Source organism: Ovis canadensis, chromosome 5 (genome assembly GCF_042477335.2).
Source record: "Ovis canadensis isolate MfBH-ARS-UI-01 breed Bighorn chromosome 5, ARS-UI_OviCan_v2, whole genome shotgun sequence".
Taxonomy (NCBI): Eukaryota; Metazoa; Chordata; class Mammalia; order Artiodactyla; family Bovidae; genus Ovis; species Ovis canadensis.
This window is the reverse complement of record NC_091249.1, coordinates 19,534,728-19,544,155: the sequence shown is the minus strand read 5'-3', so window position 1 is coordinate 19,544,155 and position 9,428 is coordinate 19,534,728.

The window sequence follows — 9,428 nt, the reverse complement described above, 5'->3', positions numbered from 1 at the left end:
CTGCCTGTCTCCCCAGCCTCCTCCTCTTGGCTCACTCTGCTCCAGGCTCATCATCTCCCGCTCCTTGCTGTTTTTTTGGAAGCATCCAGGCTCATTCCTATCCCATGCGCTCGCCGGAAGCCTCCTCCCCTGCTAACTTTTTTGTTTTTTAGGTCACAGTTGAAGCATTGCCCTCGGCAGGAAGCCCTCCCTGACCAGCTAAATAAGTGAATATCCTCAGAGCACCCTCTTATTGGTACAATTTCCTATGTAATGTCCTGATTATTTGATCTGTGTCTGCCTCACCTACCAAAGCTTCCCAGGTCGCTCAGCTGGTAAAGAATCCACCTGCAATGCGGAAGACCCCAGTTCAATCCCTGGGTCAGGAAGATCCCCTGAGAAGGGATAGGCTACCCACTCCAGTTTTCTTGGGCTTCCCTGGTGGTTCAGACAGTAAAGAATCTGCCTGCAATGCAGGAGATCTGAGTTCAGTCCCTGGGTTTGGAAGATCTCCTGGGGAAGGGAACGGCTACCCACTCCAGTATTCTTGCCTAGAGAATCCCATGGACAGAGGAGCCTGGCGGGCCACAGTCCATGGGGTCGCAAAGAGTCAGACACGATTGAGTGACTTTCACTTTCACCCACCATGCCCTTGAGGGAAGGACCAGGTCTGCCTTGTTCCCAGTTGTGACCTCCGTGGCCAGCACTGAGTAGGTACTCAGTAAATGCTTGAGAAATTATTAGAGAACCTCCCCTCCTGCCCTCCAGCCACATTGGTCTGTGTTCAGCTCCTCACACATCTGATCTTCTTGAGTCTGAGGCTTTGCACTTTCTATTCCTTCTCCTTGGCATACCCTTCTCTACACTCCTTAGCGGACTTCACTTTATCCTTCAGGCTAAGCTTAGAGGTCACTTCTTCCAAGTGGTCCTTCCTCTCCTCCTGGCCCCAGCTGCTGGGCTGGAAGCCTCCTCTGGGCCCTACAGCACCCTGATCTCATTCCTTCACAATATAGATCGCTCCGTATGGTCTCCAGCTGGTACGTCTGTCTCTACAATTAGCCTATGAGCTCCCGCTTGCCCTTGGGCTGGGCCCCAGTCCAGGGTGTGGCACACAATAGCTGCTAAACAAATGTTTGCTGAACAAGATACTCAGACCCTCCCAGACTTCTGTGATCCACCTGGGGTGGTGGGGAGGCAAGCCACCCTGAGGCCTATGCTCTGGCACAGAATGTTCTTGACAAAATTCAAAACCTGTGAGTTTTTGTGTTTGCGTATCACTGATGACACTGAGACTCAGGGAAGCACCACCACTTGCTTGGAAGTGCACAGTATATGGGCCTTGAACCTAGCTTCCCTGAGGGCTGAGCCTCTCCCACCATATGTGCACATATAGGCAGGACACACACGCACACTCACAGGAACACAACCCACCACTCCTGCCTTCCAGGGCCACGTGGTTCTCCCCAGAAATGGGCCCAAACCTAGTTTCCATTTGTTCTTTCTGGAAGATGGAAAATCATGAGTCACTGGGAGAGTGGGGAGGGGAACTGAGGGTTAGACGGTGGGGGCAAGGGGCCTGCTGGGCCACCTGGGCAAGCGCCAACGCTATGGGTCGTGGGGCCCCGCTGCCCCAAACACCAATCAAGGCTGCTGGAGAGCCAGCCTGGCATGTTAGGCCAGGCTTGTTGACCAAGAAATCAGTAGCCCTGGGAGGTCCATGAACCAAAGTATTAATAGGAGAAAAGTCCAGAGAGGATACGCTTCCCCAGTAGCTCAGCAGGTAAGGAACCCGCCTGCAATGCAGGAGACAGGAGACATGGGTTTGATCACTGGTTTGGGAAGATCCCCTGGAGAAGGAAATGGTAACCCATTCCAGTATTCTTGCCTGAAAAATTCCATGGACAGAGGAGCCTGGCAGGCTACAGTCCACAGGGACACAAAGAATGAGATATGACTGAATGACTAAGCATGCATGCTGGAGAAGAAAATGACTCATTCACGGTCACCTAGCCTGGCCTCAAACCCAGAACTCTAGGTCTGGCCTGATTTAGCTCCCTCTCCCATCCAAGGGCTTCCCAAGTGGCACAGTGGGAAAAAATCAGCATGCCAATGTATGAGATACAGGAGACTCAGGTTCAATCCCTGGGTGGGGAAGATCCCCCGGAGGAGGAAATGGCAACTCGCTCCCGTATTCTTGCCTGTGAAATCCCATGGACAGAGGAGCCTGGTGGCTACATGTAGTCCAGGGGGTTGCAGAGTCTGACAGGAGTGAGCACACACACACATACACACACACCCATCCAAGGAGGATGCTGCTGCTCCTTGGTGCTGCTGAGACCTCTCTGGCCCCTCCAAGGCCCCTGTTTCTCTGTGTTTCTCTTCTGTCTTTGTCTTATTCTGCCCCCCTCTCTCAAGTTATATGAACCAGGAGCAGCCCCCTGCACACCTCTGCTCCCCTCTTCTCTACCTCATTCTCACATTGGAAGAAACATCCTGTGCTCAGGCTCCCCAAGAGGCTTTCCTCTGATGGCAGGGGACGTGTGTGTGTGTGTGTGTGTGTGTGTGTGGCAGGATATGCAACAGAGGAGGCTCCTTCCCCCAGCACAGCAGACAGCTGAGCCTGGCCCTCTAGTATATCTAGCCCAAGCTCCCCTCAAATGGTTTCTGTGACCACAAATCCCACAGACACCCGAGGACAATCCAGGATCTGGAGGACCCTTGGACACCCAACTGGATCACAGCGAGGACACACCCAGCCACAAACACACACGGGCACCACAAGGGGAAACAGTCAAGCAGGCACATAACCGGTATACAAGCGCATACATAAGTGATATACACACACCCGAACACATCCCGTCACGCACAGAGACCCAGCCAGCGGAGCACACATTGAGTCGTAACTGCTCAGACCCACACACACTCGGGTGCAGCGGCACGGTGTCACACACACCATAAGCAACCATGACACCACCACCCCCCAGCTCCACCCCCGCGTAAGACAGCCTTTTCCTCTAAAGCGCCGGCCGCAGCCACAAGGCAGAGACCCCCGCCCCTGGAAAAGCAAAGACCCTCCCCTACTCCCGCCAGGCCCTGCGCGCCGCCCTGCCCCCGCCCACCTACCGCCTGTGGAAGGAGGTGGGCCAGGAGCGCCGCGACTTCTCGAGAGCCGGCCGCAGGCTCAAGTCCCGCTCCCTGCGGCCCACAGACTTGTCCGGGTCTGAGTGGAAGCGCTGCTGGATGCGGATGGGGCGCCGGGGCTGCCGCCACAGGTGCTTCGGGGCCCTGGCTACGCCTTGGCGGCTGCGAGCGGAGTTCAGCTTGCGGGATGCCTCTAGCCCTTCTTGGACCTTCGGGGTCTCCATGCGCCAGAACTGGGGAGCAAGCCGAGAGCAGGGCACGAGAGCCGTCCCCGGGAGGGAAGAGCGTCCGAGCCGAAGTCCCGGCCAGAGCCGGGAGTGGAGACGACAGCGAGGAGCTGTCCGCGCTGAAGGTGCTGAGGCAGGAAAAGGTAGCAACAGGGGCTCAAGGTGGGGTTGATCCCGAGGAGCTGTCCTCGCTGAGGTGGTGCTGAAGGATAGATAGCAGGGCAAAAAGAACTTGAGGGTGGGGTTGGGGAAAGGGGCTGGGAAGGACCCCTGCCCGAAGGATGGCCTGCTGTCCCCTCTAGAGCTGAACGAAATAGGTTCAAGACATGGACTTGGGGTGAAGACAGAAATTGTCCTCCCGTTTTCTGCCAAACAGAGAGGAAGGAAACAGGGTCTCTGGAAACTCCCAGCACCGAAGCACTGACCCTACTCCTGACGCTGAAAGTGTAGTAGATTCAGGAGTGGCAGAGACAGAGAGGAGCTGTCCGCGACCTGTCGGTTCTGAAGGCAGGGCAGGAAGACAGACAGGGGTTCAGGAAGACCTCCAGACCAGAGCGTCGATGGCCCAGGAAATGCTCAAAGCAGTAGTGGGTCTTCAGCCTTCCCCTGTGACTGTAGCAAAGAGGTGTCTGGAAGCAGAATCAAGGGCTCTAGTCTTCAGAGGTAGGCACAGATGGCGGTCTCTCTGCTGAGGAAGGTAGGCTTAGCAGTTCAGCCCCAGATCGGGTCTCTTTGGGATCTTAAAAGCCCCATACATGCTGGGCAGGAATCAGAGAAGTAAAGAGAAATGGGGAAGGGCTAGGGAAGGGTGCTCCAATGCCTGGGGTGTGCACACAAGAAGCTGCCTCTGGTTGGGGTGGGTAGAGAGGGGCACTCTTTTATAACCACACTGACGCCCAGACCCTCAGCGGAAACGGCAGGATCTCATTTGCCCCGTGACGCCCTGGGCCCCTCCTTACAGCCACAATTCCTGCTCTCAAATCTCAGACCTGCCCCTCCCTTCCCTAGTTCTAGAAACTCAAGGCCCTGCTCACCAGGCATTCTAATCTCAGGGGTAATTTTCTGGGAAGTAGCAAAGGGAGGGTGAGCATATTTTCTATCGTGGTTAGCAGACGTAGACAGGGGCAAGAGCAGGTGTAAGAGGGTGGATGTGGGCCTAGGCAGGGAGGTATCTGGGACCATTTGGTGCAACAGATTTTGGGGTAGGAAGAGCTCCGATCTTTTCAGAGAGCTCACAAGGGCATCTCAAGGATATTTCCCATAAAGACTGTCTATCCTCTACCCTAGTTGTGTCCCTGAGTGGGAAGAATGGAAAATGCTTGTACCAGGGAATCAGACAGACTGAGCTCCAGCTACAATACTGCCATGTCTTGCTGGGTGGTGCCAAACAAGTTGCTCCTCTCTGTCCATTACATCTGGCTCAGTCCCCTGCCCTCCAAAGCTGATAGTGGGAGACAGCTTGGTCCAGTGGTGGGGGATGTGGGTTCTGCCACTGGCTAGCTCTTGCTTTCCCTCCCCAAACCTGTTTCTGTTCCAGAAAATGGGGATAATGATGGTGTTCCCATCTCTTGGCTTTGTTACAAGGATGAAAAGGAATGTCATATGTGAAGGATCAAAGACCAGGAGCTGTCCACACCAGATCCCCTCCTCTTACCCACTGCTGGTGCCCACCAAAGCCTGGTGTGTCTATTTTATAAATAACTTCTGAATCTGCCTATTTCTCTCCAGCCAATGGCTCCCACCCTGATCCAGGCATCACTATCTACTGCCTAGAACTGTCAAGGTGTCTTAATTGGACTCCTGTTGTTTTCACTTCTGCTCTTGACAGTGCTCCCTACAGTAGCCACAGGGAATTTTTTTTTTTTTAATGCCAATCTGATCAACTCACTCCCTTGAAAACCCACCCATGCCTCCCCTTATATCCCATGAGATCTTGGGTGGTCAAGCCCCTGCCCACCCCTCCAGGCTCCCCTCCCATCTTCCAGCCACACTGGTCTATGTTCAACTTACGCAGCTGATCCTCTTGAGTCCAAGACTCCAGACATTCTGTTTCTTCTAATTGGCATACACTTCTGGCTCAGTTGGTAAATAATCTGCCTGCAGTGAAGGAGACCTGGGTTTAATACCTGGGTTGGGAAGATCCCCTGAAGTAGGAAATGACAACCCACTCCAGTATTTTTACCTGGAAAATCCCATGTACGGAGGAGCCTGGCAGGGTACAGTCCATGGAGTTGCATGAGTGGGATATGACTTAGCAAATAGGCCACCACTCCCTGCCTTCCTCCTGGCTGACCTCTCTTCATCCTTTAGGCTAAGCTTAGATACCACTTCTTCCTAGCAGCCCTTCCTCGTCCCATTCCCCTCCCCCTCCCTCCACAGTGCTGGGTTGGAAGCCTCCTCTGGGCTCCCTTATCACCCTGATCTCTCCAGTTAGTATGAGTTTATCTCCAGCATCATCCTGTGAACACCTACATGCCCATGGCTGTATTCCCAGTAGGAGGTCTGGCACACAGTAGGTGCTTAATAAATGCTTGCTAAACAAGTTAAAGAAAGGTCCAGCTAGACAAGGCACTTTCTTTCTCCTGGGACAGGCCCCCTAAATCCCCACAAGCCTCCTGACCTGCCTGGGGCCAGGCCGTGGTTCTGTTAGTTCCCTCCAGCCCCGATATTGAACAGCACACAGGCCCTGGGCTCCATGTCTGCAGCGGTCCTGAGGCAGTGTGACAGTCGCGGCAGCAACGGGGTCCCTGAGAAGCATGTCCAGATGACACCATTGCCAAAGGGGCTCATGGGGGCCAAGCCAGAATCAGCCAGCTCCCGGACTGGCTGGGGAGACAGCAGCAAAACATGATCAAGTTCGCAGGCGAGGGAGCTCTCTGGAGCCCTGGGGACAAGGAGCCTCTGAGATGTCTTCACCAGGTCATGTGTGGTCAAGCCCCTACCCATCTCTCCAGGCTCCCCTCCCACCTTCCAGCCACACTGATCTATGTTCAGCTCATGCACCTGATCCCCTTGACTCCAAGGCTTTGCACATTCTGCTTCTTCCAGAAAACATTCTTCCAGGAACTGACATTCTGTCAGTCCAGATTCCTGGACTGACACAGAAAGTTGTATCTCCGTCCTTCTTTTTCCCTCAGTGAATTTCCTTCTCTCAGCCTCAGTTACCTCACCGATGAAGTGGGGATGTGGATCTCAAACTTTGCAGGATATGAATAGTGCCTGGCCCACAGTAGGCACTGAAAAAATATTTTTTATCAATTTATATATAGTATAGTTATTGTTTATAACATTTATATATATATCACCATTTATTATAATAATATGCACTGTAGTGGTATTCTAGCATGTCTTATTATTATTAAAGTATAAGGATAAGACATGCAGTAAATAAACAAGGGAATAGTGACAGGACCAATAGCTACTCTTCCTTACACACTCATTCCACATAGGTTGTGTTCTAAGGATCCCTCGTGGATCAGCTCACAAGAACACAATGAGACCATTTTGTACAATTATCCTCACTGCACAAACAAGAAAACTGAGGCTCAGAGGTTAAGTAACTTGCCCAAGGTTGCAGGTGGTAAGGAAATGGTGGAGATGAGATTCTGGATTCTGAGGTTTCTTGTTGGAAGGACTGAACAGGAAAAATTAAATGAGATAGTGTTTGCAAACGTGCTCTGGGTAAACACTTGAGACATTTAAAAATCAAACAGGGAACTTCCCTGGTGGTCCAGTGGCTAAGACACCAAGCTTCCAATGCAAGGGGCATGGGTTTGATCCTTGGTCAGAGAACTAAGATCCCACATACTTTGTGCATAGCCAGAATATATGTATATATAAATCAAACAGAATCGGGATGAACTGATGCACTCTCCAGGTCATCAGATCTGAGTTCAATCCATGCGATATGGTCTAGGCCAAGCATGGTTCAGTTTCCTCATCTGTCAACCAGTAATGAAATCCACACGGGTTCCTTGGAGTTGCTAATTACAGAATCGTCCAGCAGGCATAGGCCAGCCATAGTCTGGGAACTCTCCGCAGTGCTGACCCCAGGAAATAGTGTCAAAACTGGAACCCACGGCCATGGGGATATGGGTAAGAGCCAAAGGCACAAATGGGGACTTGGGAGAGGCAGAGCTCAGAACCAGCCTTCTGCGCCTCTGACCCTGCACCACACAAGTGAGTGTGTCCCCACCGCCAGACTCAATATTCAGACGGGGAAACTGAGATCCAAGTGTGCGTGCATACTAAGTCACTTGAGTCTTGTGTCCAACTCTTTGCAGCCCTATAGACTGTATCCTGCCAGGCTCCTCTGTCCATGGGATTCTCCAGGCAAGAATACTGGAATGGGTTGTCATTTCCTTCTCCAGGGGATCTTCCCAACCCAGGGACTGAACCAGCAACCCCTGTGACTCTTGCATTGCTAAAAGATTCTTTACTTACCACTGAGCCACCGGGGAAGCCTTGAAGGCCAAGACTAGAAGGCTAATCTGGGCCAGAGCCAGGGCAAGGGGGGATGGGGTAGAAGGTGGGAGAAGGGGACATCAGTTGAACCTCTTCTAGGTTCACTTCCTTCCTTGTGAGGTGGTCCCTCTTATTCCCATGTCCCAGAGGAGGATGTTAAAGCTCAGAGAGGAAATGAGCTGCTGAGGGTCATGCAGCTGGGAGCAGCTCAACTCCCCACTCTCCCTTCAGCTCTTTGCATGAATCTTATCCTCCCAGGATGCAGGACACCTGACTGTTCCCCCCACACGCGTCATCCCTCTCTCCCAGGGGCATCTGAATTCTAGTGCAGAAATCGAAGTGTTCCATCCTAGGTTCCCCAGGGAGGATCCCTGGTAGCTGGAGGATGTGCAGGGAAAGCTGAGGGTGGGGACATGGAAACAATGGGCTCCTCCCAGAGCGGGAGGCCCATGGAGATGCCAGCTGCCTCTTCTTCAGGAAACTGTTTTCCAGATGGGAAAATCACTTGCCCACATTTATATTCATTCATTTATTCATTGAATACAATAAGATAGCTTGTATGGTGCTAGGAAGAAAAGGAAACCATGCCAGGGACTGGGAGTGTGACTGGGGGAGGGCCGTTAATGTTGCTCAGGCGTAATTGAGGGTCTTTGGAGGAGAGGACTTTGAGCTGAGACTGGAAAGGGGAAAAAGGAGCTGGCCAGGGGAGAGATAGGGAAGTATCGTGCCAGGCAGAGGGGGCAGAACATGCACAGGCCCTGAGGTGGGACCAAGCTGGCCGGTTAGGTGGACAGTGAGGGGAGGCGGGAATGGAGTGCGGGGAGATGAGTTGGGGGGAAACTGATGTGGGGCCTCAGGGGTGGGGTGATGAGTTGGGTGTTGCTTCTGGGTGCGGATTCAGAGCTCTCAAGATACACCACTTGCTTTATGATTTTTTTAAAAACATATATTTTATTTATTTATTTAGGCTGAGCCAGGTCTCAGCTGTGACATTTGGGATCTAGTTCCCTGGATCGAACCTGGGCCCCCTGAATCAAGAAGTGAGTCTTATCCACTGACCTACCAGGGAAGTTTTTAAGGAGCCTCCTGTGCCTGCCAGGGAGCAGGGTCCATTGTGGGAGAATAGAGGCTGGGGCAGCATCTGGGGGGGACATGGGCCAGCCTGAGGCCCATGAGTGGATTTGGGACATGTTTTGGTGGTTGAGAGACAGGCCACAGCTATAGGATGTTCAAGGGGATTCAGAGGTAACTCGTGATTTCGATGGGTGACTAGTCATGAAGTTCTCTGGGTGGGTGGGGCAACCACCACCCAGATGGGGAAGATCTGGGAGGAAGCCCCAAAGAGCTGGTGAATCCAGGTTCCATTTGAGCATCACATGTCTCCCAGGGGAAAGCAGAGGAGGCAGCTTGAAGCTTGGATCTGGGCTCTTTGGGGTGGGGAGATGGCTGGTTTGGGGGTGAAATAGACAAGCCAGGGCCTATAGGGAGCTGTCAGTAGCCCTGCAGTGGGTTGGGGCGGGTGGTTCTTCAGCAAGCTCCAACTCCCAGGATCCAGCCCGGCTGCCTCTCCCTCATCCAGAGTGAGGGTAGGGGAAGGGTGGCGGGAGGGTGGAACTC